Genomic DNA, 17,329 nt, shown 5'->3' with positions numbered 1-17,329 from the left:
TCTGCAGCGGTGCATTGGATTCTTCCATCCTAAGTGCAGGACCCTGCACTTATCCTTATTGAACCTCATCAGATTTCTTTTGGCCCAATCCTCCAATTTGTCTAGGTCCTTCTGTATCCTATCCCTCCCCTCCAGCGTATCTACCACTCCTCCCAGTTTAGTATCATCCGCAAATTTGCTGAGAGTGCAATCCACACCATCCTCCAGATCATTTATGAAGATATTGAACAAAACCGGCCCCAGGACCGACCCTTGGGGCACTCCACTTGATACCGGCTGCCAACTAGACATGGAGCCATTGATCACTACCCGTTGAGCCCGACAAGCTAGCCAGCTTTCTACCCACCTTATAGTGCATTCATCCAGCCCATACTTCCTTAACTTGCTGACAAGAATACTGTGGGAGACCGTGTCAAAAGCTTTGCTAAAGTCAAGAAACAATACATCCACTGCTTTCCCTTCATCCACAGAACCAGTAATCTCATCATAAAAGGCAATTAGATTAGTCAGGCATGACCTTCCCTTGGTGAATCCATGCTGGCTGTTCCTGATCACTTTCCTCTCCTTTCATGTTCCATACGGTCTTGCATCTGCCCCAAGTGCCTTCCAAAAAATGATGTAATTGATTCTGAAGGATCAACATGGAGTTCAGTGCTATCTGGATGATATTGTGTTTGGAAATACTTCTGAGGAGCATGACAATAACCTGCAGTCTGTACTAAACTGCCTCAGCAAAGCAGGCCTCAAGCTCAATAGGTCCAAATGCAAATTTAGACAAACTGAACTCTCCTTTCTGGGGCATTCAATTTCACAGGCTGGACTAAAACCTGATCCAGATCATATCCTGGCAATTTCAAATGCTCCTCCTCCAACAGATTTGCAAACCTTACGTTCCTTCTTGGATCTTACCTCCTGGTATGCAAAATTCATTCCCAATTATGCTTCTGTCATTGAACCGTTACGGGAATTACTACGGAGAAATTCAACCTTAGCATGGACAAGAAGATGCAAAAGCTAGTTTCGAAACGGTGAAAGATTTGATTGTACATAGTCCAGTACTTGCACTATTCAGTCCTGCATTGCCCACAATTGTAACTACTGATGCTTCTGATTATGGACTTGGGGCTTTTCTCACACAACTGCATGAGGACAACACAGAGAGGACTGTTGCATTTGCTTCAAGGACACTAAGTAATGCTGAGAGAAAATATTCTACAGTTGAAAAAGAAGCACTTGCTTGTGTCTGGGGTACTGAAAAATGGAGAACTTACCTGTGGGGCCGCACGTTCAAGTTGCGCACAGACCACAGCCCTTTGACAATGTTGCTCACCACGAAAGAACTGGGAAGAGCAGGATATTGTATTGCTAGATGGTCTGCAAGATTACTCTCTTTCAATTATGAACTGGAATATAAGCCTGGAAACCAAAATGTGGTCGCTGATTGCCTTTCTCGCCTGCCTTTGCCTTCACCAGATGTCCACCGGAGGATGAGGATGTAGTGGTTGCGTGCGCTTATTACAAGCACTCTCACTGCAGTTACAAGAGAACAATTTCAAGCTGCTTGTGCAGCATGTCCAATTCAACAAAAACACTATGGGAATTTCTGACAGAGATGCCCCAGTAACCCTAAAAACCTTGACCCAGTTTTGCTGCCTTATTTTAGAGTTTGGGGTGAACTTTCTTTGTTTGATGGCTGTCTGCTACAAGGTATACACCAGCTCCTTGTGCCAGAAGAATTATAGTCAAAACTCATACACCTGGCACACGATACTCATCAAGGAATTGTCCGAACCAAACAACGACTACGAGATCTGTATTGGTGGCCAGGGATGGACTCTCAAACTGAAGCACTCATAAAATCCTGTGTCATTTGCCAAATGCATGATAAGACAGCAGTGACATGTACCTGTGCATTACAGCCTGTTCCTCTTCCTGAATCTGCATGGGAAAAAGTGGCAATTGACATTTGTAGGACCCTTTGATACTGCTTCAATTGACTGCCGTTATGCCATCACCTTAATAGACTATTTCAGTAAATGGCTTGAGGTAGTGTTTACATTGCAAATCTCTTTTGCTACAGTAATTAAGTTCCTCTCTTCAGTTTTTAGCAGGGAAGGTAACCCCAAAGAACTGGTTTCAGATAATGGTAGTCAATTTACTTCCCTGGAGTTCGAAACTTTTCTAGCACAGAAGGTCATCTTACACATTTTACACAGAAGGTCATCCCTATATTACCCTCAAGCCAATGGGGAAATTGAGCGGTTTAACAGAAGTTTGAAAGAGAGTTTGCAAACGGCTAAACTGGAAGGTTGATTGTGGATAACCTTCACTTCTGATTTATTGCAAGTACACCAAGCTACACGACATGCCACAATGCAAAGATCACCCACAGAGTTACTGCATGGGAAACAGATGAATACCAAACTGAACATTGCTTGATTGTTAAAGGCACGACCTGTTGCCCCAAACGAGGATGATGTGAGAAAAACAGTTGAACAGAACCAAACAAAGTCTAAGGCTTTCACAGACAAGCGGCAGGGTGCTAAGGAACCAAAGTTTGAGTGTGGTTCCTTCGTTAGAATACGAACACCTGGAATTTTACACAAAGGGGACCATAAATTCACAGCTCCTCTTAAAATCATAGAGAAGAAGGGACCTTACACCTATCGACTTTCTGATGGGCGGGTATGGAATGCTCTTATCTTGCACCTGCCTATACACCAAGAGGAGATTATGCCAACACCCAGTCTGCATTGGATGACTTCACCATAGTATCAACACAACAAGACATTGCACTGGAACTGGGGCTTGAGAGACAGCCTGTCAAACCCAGATGACCACCTGTCTGGACTAGACTATGTTATGTAGTATCTACAGTGTTTTCAGTGTAATATTTCTGCCAATAGTATAGTGTCTTGTTTCATATTTGTTCCTGTGGTTAGAACAACGTTTATTGTAATTGGGAGAGTTTCTTAAGAGAGGAGGGAATGTGGTGTTTAGATGTTGCTTGTAATTATTAGAATTGGGAACACTGGCTGTTGGGAGTCTGAAAGGACAGGAAACAGGAAGGTGGGGTGAGGAGTTGAGAGGCTGGGAGAAAGCTACAGAGGGTGCAGCCACAGCTTGGTAAAGAAGTTTCCACTTTTTAAAAACAAAGTCCTGTTGAAGCTTGTTAGTACCTTGCCTGGTTGATACAACAGGGGCCTGGCAAAGAGAGAGGATAACGCCCCAGGGTGCCCCATGTTGATAAAGACATGGAAGATTTGTTCAGCAAGTTCAGTGCACTTGGCAAGAACCCTTTGAGAGGTCTGATTTCTAACTATAGACTTACAGAACAGGGATAATCTATGGGTCCAACGTGGTTCATTATTCTTGCTATTGAGTCAGTGACATGCAGGCAAACCATAAGGCCAGGGGCTAAATTCACCCCTTATTCCTGATTCACCCTGACACAAATGTGTTTGGTGTGATCTAAATCCGCTTGCCCAGGATCGGCTCTGAGGGAGGATTCTAATTCCTGTGAAGGTCCAGAAAGGATCCTGCCTGGGGACTGGGCCATTGCAAAAGGAAACTGGAATCTCCCAATTTTAAACTGACTCATGACCCAGGAACCTGGGCTGAGCAGCAACAGCAGGTCCTGGGCTGTTACTCCCCTCCAGACACCCTGGCAGGGACTGCTTACAGGGTAGGAGACCAGAGAGAAGGTGCTGAAGCATCACAGCACCACCTGAATTCACCATCCTGGAGGGGGCACTTTTACCATCCTGGAAGTTTAACCCTTAATTTTTTCACATCCTTGTAGTGTGGGGCCCAAAACTGGACACAGTACTCCAGATGAGGCCTCACCAATGTTGAACAGAGGGGAACGATCACATCCCTCGATCTGCTTGCTATGCCCCTACTTATACACCCCAAAATGCCATTGGCCTTCTTGACAAGGGCACACTGTTGACTCATATCCAGCTTCTCATCCAATGTAACCCCTAGGTCCTTTTCTGCAGAACTGCTGCCTAGCCATTCGGTCCCTAGTCTGTAGTGGTGCATGGGATTCTTCCGTCCTAAGTGCAGGACTCTGCACTTGTCCTTGTTGAACCTCGTCAGATTTCTTTTGGTCCAATACTCTGATTTGTCTAGGGCCCGCTGTACCCTATCCCTCCCCTCCAGCGTATCTACCTCTCCTCCCAGTTTAGTGTCATCTGCAAACTTGCTGAGGGTGCAATCCACGCCGTCCTCCAGATCATTAATGAAGATATTGAACAAAACTGGCCCCAGGACTGACCCTTTCGGCATTCCACTTGATACCGGCTGCCAATTAGACATGGAGCCATTGGTCACTACCCATTATGCCTGACAATCTAGCCAGCTTTCCATCCACCTTATAGTCCATTCATCCAGCCCATACTTCTTTAACTTGCTGGAAAGAATACTGTGGGAATCCGTGTCAAAAGCTTTGCTATCATTATGGGTGTCCGTGACAGGAAGTGCTGTCTATCCTCCGGCTCAGTGGCCCAGCCTGTGCTGTATCTGGAGATGAGTGCTCCTGAGACCAGGGTTTTAGCAACTCCCTCTTATCTAGGTGGTGTTTTGCAATGTTAATTCAAAACCAGTTTGTAAAATTCCAGAGTGAAAGTAATCGGAGACTCTGCTCTGAACACACCTCTCTCTGGGTTCTAGCTGGAGGTAGGCTGGGTCCTGTGCAAGGCTTGTGATGCCTTCCATTTCAGAGAAGAGTCAGGACTTGGCTGTGATGAATCTAAAGGGGACTTGCTATTGAGGCTGCTGGATCCAGACAGACTCTGGGGTTCTCTCAGGCTCTCTACCTCCCAGCCTGTGCTGCCCCGTGGTGCCACACAAGGGGCCCCCCTAAGCTGCTCCCCACAGGATCAAAGCAGAGGGAAGAATGTTCATATCTCCCCTATGGCAGTGTCTCCTTCTCTGCTTCTCGCAGGACAGGCTCATCATGGACCTGTATAAACACCCTGAGGAAACGAAGAGCTTCATGTTCAACAACACTCTCACAGGCAGCACCCACCACTTCGAATCAGCCACCTACCTGGGATGGTTCCGTTGCACCTCCCAGAAGAGCGACGAGCCCCTCGGCATCACCAGCCACACAGGGGAGTCAGAGATCACTGAGTTTTACTTTAAAAAGATTTTGGGCTAGATTGTGCCTTTAAGGCACCTGTAGGGGGCGGAGCCAAGCACTCCCATCCCAGTGGGAGCTCCAGCAGCAATCGGACCCTGAAAGTTAGGTTTATTAGTCATTTGTTGAAGACACACTTTTTCCATCCCTTCAAATGGGCACCTGTTTCTGTGTAAAAACACACTGGCTGAGTGAGTTGTGCCCCCTTCTAATAGCTAATCTACACAGAAGATAAAAGCTTACTACTAGTGCCAGCTGATGGAGTTGCTCCTTTGGTTCCAGTGGCAGAAGCTTATGCCTTTGATGCTGGTTCAATCCCTGGCTCGTTGTGGGGTCATTATTTACATATATGGAAAACATTGTTATATATTAATACAGACTGACACTAGAGGATGTGGGGAAATAGTGAATGAAATTTACTGGAGCTTTTGCAATGATCAAATTGACCAGCCCTCATTGAAGTATAAATAATTCTAGCAATAAACTGATGCCCAACTCCATATCCACATCTGGATCCTCTAGCCTCTCATGACTCTGGCTGTGTTGTTTTGCTTATCCTCTGTTCTGTGGTATGAGATGAAATACGCTGGCTCAGATCCTCCCCCGGCACAGGCCAAACAGGCTCTGAGCTAGAGCCGAGTGAAAGTTTTCCAGCTGAAACTTTTTTCAGTGAAAAATGCACATTTGATGACACCAAAATTTTTAGCGAACGCACGTCAGTGTCACTCAATTCTTTCAGCCCTAACCAGCTTTTGCAAAGAATTTCCCCAAAATGTTTTGATTTTTCCCTTGTTCAACATAAGGTTTTGGTTTGAAATTTCCTTCAATTTTATTAAAGAACTAATCAAAAAAAGATGGAAAAGGCTCAACAGCTAAACAAAATACTTTGTTTAAGGTTGAATAAGACATTCTGTTTGACCTGAAACAATTTTTTAAAACTTTTTCAATTTGCTAAAACTTTTGACCCCCAATTTTTTCCCCAGGAATTGCCAGTGAATGGAAAAATCCATCTACTCTGGTCCAGCTTCTCTGAGGGCTGTGCCTCGAACAATAGGAGGGAACTTCTGACCCAGCAGTCTACAGAAGAAGTGCAACATTTTCTGGCTTGACCTCTATGGCTGTGTAAGAAGCATTACTAAGTGGCTTGGTGGTAACTTATTAATGACCATGTGGTCCATGTGGCTTTGGGGCCTGACAAAACATAAATTACAGCATAACCTCTTCCATTCCAAAGTCAAGGGCTTCCCAGAAAGGACTGGCTGAGAGTGTGCTCCCCTCTGTTAAATGTATTTGCTTGTTTATACTTTGCATCTGGGCCTGTCCTGCCTCTGCATTATAACAGGAAAAGCTACGTACCAGAAGCTGGTTAATGAGATCCATTTCCCCTTGTCTTTTTCTGAGAACTCACAGATTTTCAGGCCAGAAGACAACTTTATGATCATCTAGTTTGACCTCCTGCATGGAATCCCACCTACCCAGTAGTTGAGAAAAAAAGAACAGCCAGACTGGGTCAGACCAATGGTCTATCTAGCTCAGGATCCTGTCTTCCTATAGTGGCCAATGCCAGGTGCTTGAGAGGGAATGAACAGAACAGATAATCATTCAGTGATCCATCCCTTGTCACGCATTCCCAGCTTCTGGCAGTCAGAGGCTTAGGAACACCCAGAGATGGGGTAGCATCCCTGACCATCTTGGCTAATAGCCATTGATGGACCTATCCTCCATGAATATGTCTAATTCTTTTTTTAACCCAGTTACACTTTTGGCCTTAACAACATCCTCTGGCAACAAGTTTCACATGTTGACTGTGCATAGTGTGACTAAGTATTTCCTTTTGTTTGTTTTAAACCTGCTGCCTATTAAGTTCATTGGTGACCCTGGTTCTGGAGGTATGTGAAGGAGTAAATAACACTCCGCTATTCACATTCTCCACACCAGTCATGAGTTTATAGACCTCTATCATATGCCCACTTAGCCATCTCTTTTCCAAGCTGAATAGTCTCTTCTCACGTGGAAGCTGTTCCAAACCCTTAATCCTACACCAAGCCCAAAGTAACCTCCTGTGGAAATATGCATAGTACATTACTTTTTCCCTTGTTGCAACAGAATTGCCAAAGGTGTCACAACCCTGCTGCCTGTTGAAATTTTTTGACTGAAACTTTTTTGGGGCAAAAAAAATGCAGATTTGGTGACAAACACATTTCATGAATTCACATCACTTTTACTGAATCGGGTTTGGGGGGGGTGACATTCTGTACTTTGGGGGAGCATATTGTAACCCCCATGTTCTTCATTTTCATATAATTGTGATCTCACATACAAAGCATGCCTTGCAAGGTATCAGGGGAAAGGTTATGATCTGCTGAAAGTCATTTCTCTATCCATATGTATATCATTAATAGATATGAAGTTATGAGAATTGTGTAGTACGGTGGTCACTAAAACATGCTGTAAATTGGGGAATCAGCCAGATATTCGCTCCCCAGAGGCAACAGCAAGGAAAGTAACCAATGCCCGGGAGGGGTGTGAAACAGCCATCAACAGCCATTGTCCAGACAGGGAGCTACAATGCAATGACTCACCTGCATGAGGCCACACCAGGGGAATTGCTCAACCTTGCTGGGAGAGACTCAGTTATGCCCTCCAGACATGCCTGGACTTGTGCTCCCTATGGATATGGACTGAGAGTATAAAACAGACCAAGTGGATACATACTGGGCCCTTCTCCTGCCCCCACCTATGCTGCAAACAACCAAGACACTGAGAAGAAGACAAGACAAGACAGGAGATTGTCCTAGGTTTAAGGAACAACCCTGTAAAATAAAGGACTGCAATATCCAGTGGGGTGAGAAAAACTGCTTAATCTAGTTGCTGCCCAGTCTAATAGGGTTGAGAGTTTAGACTGCGTGCTTATATTTTATTTTATTTTTGTAATCCGTCTGAATTGTTATTCTTTGACTTATAATCACTTAAAATCTATCTTAATTAATACATTATTTAATTATCTATCTTAGTTAATAAATTTGTTGATTTATTCTACCTGAAGCAGTGCATATGGTTTGCAGCATGTCAGAGACTCCCCTTGGGATAGCAAGCCTGGTACATATCAATTTCTTTGTTAAATTGACAAACTCATATAAGCTTGCAGTGTCCAATAGCATAATTGGACACTGCAAGATGGAGGTTCCTAGGGTTGTGTCTGGGACCAGAGATATTGACTAGTGTCATTCGGTTGCAAGTAGCTGGGAGCAGCTTACATGGCAGAGGCTGTGTGTGACCAGCCCAGGAGTGGGGGTTCTCACAGCAGAGCAGGGTCAGGCTGGCTCACAGAGTCAAGGATTGAAGTGATCTAGCAGATCACTGGTCCAGACAACACCAGAGGGGAAAGTCACAGGGGGTGGAGGGGTTCAGGGGAAAAAAACATGGAAAAAAATCCCCCCCACATTGAAATGTTTTGGGGTTTTTTTCAGTTTGAAATGAATTTGTTTCAAAATTCCCTTTAGTTTTAAGAAAATCTAAATAATTTGAAAATGGTCAAAATCGAAATAAAACATTCAGCGAGACCTGAAACAATTTTTTTTGTTGTTGACTTTTCGAAATTGCCAATGCATCCAAAAAATCCATTGCCTCCCAGTTCTATTTCCACCCTCCTCTACCATGCTCCAGTATGAAAACTAGGAGAAGGCTTCAGGGAAATCAGCCATTGATTCCGAGAGGCAAGAACCACAGGCTGACCCAGGTATTTTGATTCTATGTGGGTTCGTATCCCACCCCCATCACCGTGGCATCTGGGTGCTTTCCAGTTGTGTATTAAGCAGCAGGACTCACATCTGCCATATGTGGTTTGTTGTGTGTGTGGTGTGGTTGGGTCGGGTTCTGTTTGTTTTGCAAAGCCAATGCTGCTCTGTGTTGCTCTCAGCGGAGGTAGGTCAGAAAAGGGCAGCCGGCTATTGGGATGGGGAGGTTTGCTTTGGTCCTTAGCTCTTGCGGGAGTTTGTCCCACAGTCTAGGGGATTTTTCCCTACAGTTTGTCCCACAGTCTAGCCTGAGGATGCTTCGTCTCCTGCACAGACAAGCTTTGTCCTGGGGGTAGTAAGTTCCATGGGGCCCGAGGGGCACAGCTGGTGACCACAGTTCAATCCTGGCGCTTTGGAAATGGGGCGCCTCAGAGATATGGTCTGACCCCTTGAACTTGAATTGTCCCAGCTACAGCTACTTCTCAGAGCAGCCCATTGGCCTAGGCTGTCTGAAGCAGCCTTCACCCTTTGTGGGATGGAATGTCACAGGGTGGCTGGCCCTTAAAGGGAGAAAAACTTGTGACCGGTGGTCTAACTCCCCTTCCCAGATGGAGAAAACGAAGGGCACATAACAGAGGATGGGTGTCCCTAGAAGAGCTGCAGGAGAGAGGGGGAAGCTCTGGAACCGGCAGAGAAAGACAGAGAGGCTCCTGCAGGGAAGACCCTGACACCAGGGGAGGTTTGGAAGAAGAGCTCAAGCCAGGGAAAGCCCAGGAGTGATGGCTGCATTATAGGAGGAACAATGAATTGGAGACCCAGCCCTTGGAAGAAGAGTTTGTGAGTCCCTAAGGGGGAGAGAGAGACACTGAACTGGGGTGGGGGCCTGTAAGCCAGTGTGTACCCAGCAGATTGAATAAATGGGACCCGCAAAAGGTGAGTGTTGTAACTAACTTTGAATTGTGATCTGGAGTTTTTGAGGAGTTCAAGGGGGTAAACTGGGGCGCAGTGTCTGTAGCGTGACCTCAGGCCATCAGGAAGTGCTTACCTAACTCCGCTGTCTGGAGACATACAGGAAATAGATGCTTGCTCTGGGGAAGTTACATCAGAAAGCTTCACAAAGTGAGGCTATTTCCAGAAAAGCAATTACAGTAGAACCTCAGAGTTACGAACACCAGAGTTACAAACTGACCGGTCAACCACACACTTCATTTGCAACTAGAAGTATGAGATCAGGCAGCAGCAGAGACCAGAGGGGAAAAAAGAAAGAAAAAGAAAAAAGCAAATTCAGTACAGTGTTGTGTTAAATTAAAACCACTAAAAAAATAAAGGGAAAGTTAAAAAAAAAATTGACATGGTAAGGAAACTGTTTCTGTGCTTGTTTCATTTTAAATTAAGATGGTTGAAAGCAGCATTTTTCTTCTGCGTGGTAAAGTTTTAAAGCTGTGTCAAACCAATGTTCAGTAGTAAACTTTTGAAAGAACCACCATAATATTTTGTTGAGAGTTATGAACATGTCAGAGTTACGAACAACCTCTATTGCCAAGGTGTCCATAACTCTGAGGTTCTATGGTATGTACAACGCAGCACATTTCACGCAATCTGTATCCCAGAAGGCTATGGTGAACTCAAGTGAAACATGCGAATCTCAGTCCCTGCTGAGAGAGAGGGAATTTCAAAGATACAGCAAATGATGTTTTGTTTGATGGGTTTTCAGCTGGGCTTTTATTTAAAAATTCTGAGAAGAGACAGCCTCATCTCAGGTGGCATCGTTTGCATCTTCTTCCAGCCCGTTGTTTGCAGTATGTTTAATTGCCATGGCGAGGGAAATACAGCCACCAGTATGCTGCCCCATGTCATGGGATGTCTCCACAGTCTGGATGGGCAAGTAGAATTCATAGATTTCGAGGCCAGAATGGACCCTTATGGTCAACTAGTCTAACCTCCTGCAAAGCACAGACCTCAGACCCTCCCCTAGGCATTCCTACATCCAGCCCATATCTTGTGGTTGAGCTAGAGCATAATTTAGAAAGTCACACCCAGACTTAATGTAAAGAATCCAAGTGATGGAGAATTCCCCATGTCCCTGTTTGAATTATTCCAGTGGCTAACTGCCCTCACTGTTAAAAATGTGACCCTTTATTTCTAGTCTCAATTTGTCTGGCTTCAGCTTCCACCTATGCAATCTTGTTCTGCTTTTGTCTAGTAGCTGAACTTCTAAACCACATCAGAAATCTCTTCCCTTTTGTAGGCACTTGTAGACGGTGATCTGGTCACCTCTTAAATGTCTCTTTGGTATGCTAAGGCCTTATCTACATGGGAATGTTATACGAGGTATAAGCTAAGGTCTGAGTTTAAACTCCTATAGTTATACTGGTATAACTCCCTTGGGGATAGTCTTCTTTCAGTATAAGAATATCTTTTTCCAGTTTAGCTTCACTGCAGAGTTAATGCAGACTTGTACCCTTACAGACTAACAAATTTATTTGAGCTGTAGCTCACGAAAGCTTATGCTCAAATAAATTTGTTAGTCTCTAAGGTGCCACAAGTCCTCCTGTTCTTTTTGTAGTTCTTCAGTTTCTTTTTGAAGACCATACAATACCATAGGAAAACCTTCTCCTGTGTAACACTGGGGTCACGGGGTGATTCTGAAAGCAACTCTGCTCTTAGCCAAGTGCCCTGGGGCTCTGCATGGATGCAGGTAAGAGCTGGATCTAGCCAGGGTCATCCGATCGCCACCTGCTCAGGAATCGCAAGTGTATTTCAGGTGCACTAGTGTCAATGGAAAAACTCCCCCATGCTACACTGGGGAGGGGGCAGCCTGGGGACAGGACCCCGGCCTCTGCAACTTTAAACTTTCTTGAAGTAGAAGTTGGTGATTTCGGCCTCCCCGAGGCAGTTGGTCACCCAGAGGGGCTGGTCATTTCTGGGGGATGTGCTCAGGTACCAGCCCGGGAAGGCGACCAACTCAAAGCGAAGGGTGCTGCTGCTGGCAGAGCAGGTAAAGGTGAAACGCTCGGCTTCCCAGCTATTCTGGTACAAGTCCATGATTTTCTTGTCCTGGTGGGCGGGACGAGAGAGGCCAGTTAGAAATAAGAAAAGGAGTACTTGTGGCACCTTAGAGACTAACCAGCTAAATCCCAAAGCAACAGGCTCTTTTCCTGACCTCCTCCTTCCCCGCCCCCATCAGTGCCAGAAATCGAACCCAGGAGCTCAGCCTCTGTTAGTGACGTGGGTCCAGCAACCCTGGGTCCCAGTTCACCTGACTGAAAGGATGGGGCAGCATCTGTTCCTAATAAGTGAGAGGAAGATGGCTGTGACGGGGCGGGCAGTCCCTGAGAAAGGCGTAGGGCAGTGGATGGGCTAGCCGGCTGACCTGCCAAGCCATGGCCACGAAGCTGAGAAGGCCAGAGGGCCGGGACACCGGCCAGAGGGTCTTCTCTGCTACGTTTCCCAGGCAGAGGCTTGGAAGCCAGGCAGAACCTGGGAAGGACTCCAGCCAGAAGGGCAGGGCTGGCTGGATCAAAGACTGGGAGAAAACCGAAGGACTCCTGGGTGTGGCAGTTGATGTGGGAGCTGGGGTACGAGGTGTGTTGTTGGACCGGGTCTGAGGAGTGTGTGCACCACATGTGGGATAAAGGGACAGTGTTTGGGGCTCTCAATGGCTAGTTGCACTGTGTGAGATCATAAACTGGCCCTGGGGACAGTGTGTTACCAGACCCACGAGAACTTGTGCTGGACTCTTGGGGAGCCCTGAGGCAGTAAACTGAGGCAGTAACACTGGCATTATTGTGCCCAGCAGAAAGGGGGCACTTAGAAGGCGAGGGGGAATTGGAACATGGGGTTGTTTCTGGCTTGAGCATTAGCACCATGAATAGAGTCTGGGGCCCTGTAAGGGAGTGGACTCACCTTTGCGGCACCTCCTGCTGGTCTTCGTCGGGAATTAGCTCACCAGGCTCCAGGGCATCCTCTGCAGGCCGGTGATCCGCCTTACCGCTGGCCCCACATGCCTCCTGGACCTAGTGCCGCTTGTCTCTTGGATGGCTGCCCCCTGGCAGTACACCCACTGTCTCTCAGCATTTCCCCCCAGGGGAACCCCAACCCACTATTCCCACCTTGCCTTAGTGTAAGGCTACTGCCAGTCTCCAACTAGCCCCTTGTATCGGGGGCAGACTGCAGTGTAAAAGCCACTCATCACTGGCAAGGAGGGGTTTGGACCTGCTGCCTCGGCCTACCCATGAGCTGCCCCTTTGCAACTCCAGTACCTGCCTGGCCTTCCACTAGGCCGCAGCCTGGGATTTTCCTGGCCAGAGCTCCCCAGCTCCCTTGGCCTTTCCCCAGCCCTGCTCCAATCTAGGTACTCTCTGCTCCCTGCAGCCAGGTCCCTCCCTCTCCAAAGGCTAGAGACAGAGCGTGTCAGCTCCTGGCTCACTGCCTACTTATGAGGCCAGCTGAGCCCTAACTGGGGCATGGCCCCAGATGAGCCGACTGCCCGACTCAGCCTAGGCTGCTTGCCAGGGCCGGCTCCAGGCACCAGGGCCCCAAGCAGGCGCGTGGGGCAGCAGATAGAAAGGGGCGGCAGTCCCTGCGGCCACGGCGGCAATTCGGCGGCAGCTTCTCTGTTCTGCCCGGAGCGGCGGCAAATCGGCGGCAGCTTGTCCCTTTTGCCGGCCGCGGTGGCAGTTTTTTTCATAGCTTGGGGTGGCAAAACCTGTAGAGCCGGCCCTGCTGCTTGCCCCAGCCCCAGCCCTCTCCTGGGCTGTTCTAAGCCCCTCAGGGCAGGAGCAGGTGTGTGTGTTTGGGCCTTGCCTATTGTCCTGGCACCTAGGCCCCATGTCGCCCCCTGCCCTCGCTTGTGTCCATAAGACCCCACTGCCCTCACTGAAAGGCCCCTGGGCATCAGGTGATGACTCTTCTGACGCCCCAGGGCTACTCTTTGCAGTCACAGAAGTTGGCAGATCGGAAGACAGGGCGCAAGGGGAGTGGATCTGCTGAGTCCAAAGGCTCTGCTGGGAGATGCGGGGAGAGGGACAGGTGACGGGGAGGTGGGGCTGGGATACTGGGGAGGGGATGGGGCGTGGGGCAGGAGAGATGCGGGAGAGATTGTGGAGTGGGGGGTTGGCAGCGTGCCTAGGGGCAGGGCTAGGAGATTGGGAAGTGGGAGGGGTGGGGGAAGAAGGGGTGACAGGGAGCAGGACGGGGGATGGGGGTCAGGTGATAGGGAATGGGAGGGGTTGGGAGCTGGCCAATGGGGGAAGGGGGACAGGAGCAGCACAGGAGGGTTGGAGGAGTGGGGGGAAGGGGGACAGGAAGCGGGCTGGGAGTAGGCGATGGGGAACGGGATGGGAGGCAGCAGCGTGGTCATGCTAGGAAGATGTTAGAATGCCCCAGGCCTGACTCCCCAGTGATGGGTGCTCACCTCCAGCATGAAGGTGGGCTGGGCTGAAGTGCTGCAGGACAGACAGCAAGGCCCCCCATCGACGCCCATAATGATGGGGAAATGGCTGGGGTCCATGAACTGGTTGGGCACCACGCTGGTCTTCTCTGGGAACACAGAGCACTGAGGAGGGGAGTGGGATGGGAGGTGAGCTACAGACGAGTTGGGGGTGTCAGAACCTCCCCTGCATCGCTCCCCTCCCCTGCAGCGCAGCCCATCTCCTGGCCTGGGCCTGGCCCTCGGCCACTGGGACTGCCAGCTGCCTGGGGCAAGGACCCACGTCCCTGTGTGGCAGCCAGGGGAGAATCCCTTGCACAGGCGGGGTAACTGTGGCTGGTCTGTGATGCCCCCCACAAGGCAGGGGCGGGAGGCAGCCAGCCACAAGCTGCATGGGGTGGGCTCTTTGTCTCTGAATATGGCAAAGTGACCCTGGGAGCTGTTTTGGCCCCACAATGTCCCTGTCCCCCTGCCTTCCCACACCTGTGTCTGCTTGGGTATCAGGGCCTGTTTTCGCCAGGAAGGCCAGCCACGCAGCACAGCACGGGAGCAGCTGGCGGAGCACGGAGGAGCTGGTACGGCATGGAGGAGCTGGCCTGCAGCCCACCTGGGGGGGGCACTGGCAGTCTGGGGGGAGCCAAGAGGTGGTTGTGGTGGCAGCAGATGACTTTCTGGCTGGTGTCATGCAGGGTGAATCGGCTGGGCCCTGGCACAGCCATGATGGCAGGTCCTGAAACAGAGCATGGCGAAGGAAGAGCAGGGCAGGAGAGGAGGGTGCTCGGGGTAAAGAGATCTGCACTCTGCCCCCACTCCCCGCCTGCTCTGTCTGTGCACCCTGTCCCTCCCAGCGCCCCCCCACCGCTGCCGTCCCCCCGGAACCTCTCGCCCCCCGTCCCCTCTCTCCTCCCCTGGCTGGGTATTCCTGGAGTCAGGCATGTTGAGATCTAACGCTAGACTTGGGCTCAGCAGGCTGCTGGGCTGCGGCAGGGCACTGGCCAGGGCAAGGTGGGCCGTGCCCCGGAGTGGAGGAGAGTCAGCCCCCAGAAAGCGGGATCCCATGGGTTCTTACTCTGTTTAAAGAACTTATCGAATAGATTCACCGGATCGCTGTTGCCAGGCTGGGAACAGGGTCCTGGCGTCCGCCCAGCTCCCGACCATGCTGTGGATGTGTCCGCGGTGCCTGTCGTGTCCTGGCAGGAGCGGGGTGACTGGGAAGGACAGATGAACACCAGCTCTCAGGCAGGCTGATCCCATAGGGGGAGCCCCATTGGCCCTGCTGAGCCAGGAAGGGGTGGGGGGGCAGAGCAGGGCCCATCTTTGGCCCACTGCCCCATTTAGGTTTTGGCAGCCAGAAGCTCATGGCATTGGGTGTGTGGCGATGGGCAGTTGAGACCCACCTGTCAAGCAACCTGATTGGCTTGGATCTCGATGGGCAGCAAATCAGGGCTTGTTCCCCGTCTCACCCCCCTTGGCCCGGCTACGGGACAGCTCCCCATGGAATCGCCAAAGGGGCCGCCCACTCTGTGGCCGCAGCAGGAGGAACGGCATGGACCGGTCCCTGGTGATGCTGCCGGGGGTGGGATGCTTCCCTACTAGGGCCTGGCCCCAGGATGCAGCCGTGGGGGCTATGGGCAGTGACCCCTCTCTGCCGCTCTGAGAAGACTCCGGGCTGGCTAGCCAAGGCCAGGACGTCACCCCAGCTGCACCGACAGGGCTCAGCCAGCCCAGGCTGCCCTACGCAGCGGGATCCAGGCCTCACAGTGCCTGTTAGCTGCTGGCAGGATGTGCTGGGCAAGGGGGGTTTCTCCAGCCAGGACAGAGCCAGGGAATGAGACAGACACCAGGGTCAGTTAGTAACTGACCGCCCCTTAACCCAGTGGGCCACTGGCAAACCTGCCCCTCGCTGCTCTGCCCAGGACAGGTCCCTGAGGGTAGAGCCAGGGAATAGCCACTGCAGAGTGGGCCCTAGAGTGGGTCCAGGAGGCCAGGCTGTGTCCCCACCAGGAGGCTGTGCCCCTTTGGGACCCACTATGGCCTGCACTCTGCGTATCCGGCTGCCCCTGACCCTGGGCTCAGCTGGGACTCTCGGCCATTTATACATGGGGCGGGGTGACATGAGCGCAGATCAGTACTGTGTGTGTGGAGGCCGATCCTGCCATGGAGACGGGGTCACTGGGGAAAGAACAAGGAGTCGTGAGATTTCTCTTTCTTGGGGGAGCCGAGGGTCTCAGACATGGGAGCAGCGTCTGTTTATGTCTTAGTAGGAAGTTATTGTCGGAGATCGTGAGCGCAGACACTCTGCTGCCCTCCCAGCCCTCCTCCAGGCCCACTGCCCCCTGCTCTGCTAGTTCGGCTGTTCCCCCATGACAGTCCTCCATTTTCCCATAATGCACCAGCAGGGCCAATGCCTGGTGGGCTTTACCCAGTCCCTACTCAGGCGAAGCTCCTCTTGATCTCTGGGGACATTTGCCTGAGCAAGGACTCCAGCATGTGCTGCATTTGCTGGGATGTCACTAATAGACATGGAGGAAACCCAGTGCCATTATGAGGGTTCAGATCAGTGGGACTCAGCTGGATTGGAACCACCTCTGGGTTAGAAACTCCTAAATCCAGCCATGAGCTTCGGCAAACCCCAAACTAGCCCTGGCTACCTCATCTCTTGTTCTCCATGATTGGCTTGTAAGACCCTATCCTCCTCCAGTCTGTGGCTCCATGCGGCTCCCTGGCCCAGTGCCTGGTGATTGTTTCCTGCTGCCAGCGGTGATGCAGAGCCGGGAGCCCAGACACAGCGATTAACATCCCCACTGGCCATTGGCATTGACAGCACCTTACACTACTGTCCCTTTGCCCACTGGTGCCAGCTGAGCCCAACCTGCACCATCGCATTTCATACCCACACTGCACTGGTACCACGTTCATGATGCCAATGAACTGAGCCCAGAATTGTGCACGTGGGCTGTAGAATTCAGCAGCCAGGCTCTCCTGTATTCCCCGAACTCATCAACTCCACCTCCTCCC

This window comes from Lepidochelys kempii, chromosome 26 (assembly GCF_965140285.1).
Source record: "Lepidochelys kempii isolate rLepKem1 chromosome 26, rLepKem1.hap1, whole genome shotgun sequence".
NCBI classification, from domain to species: Eukaryota; Metazoa; Chordata; order Testudines; family Cheloniidae; genus Lepidochelys; species Lepidochelys kempii.
This window is presented reverse-complemented; position numbering follows the sequence as displayed.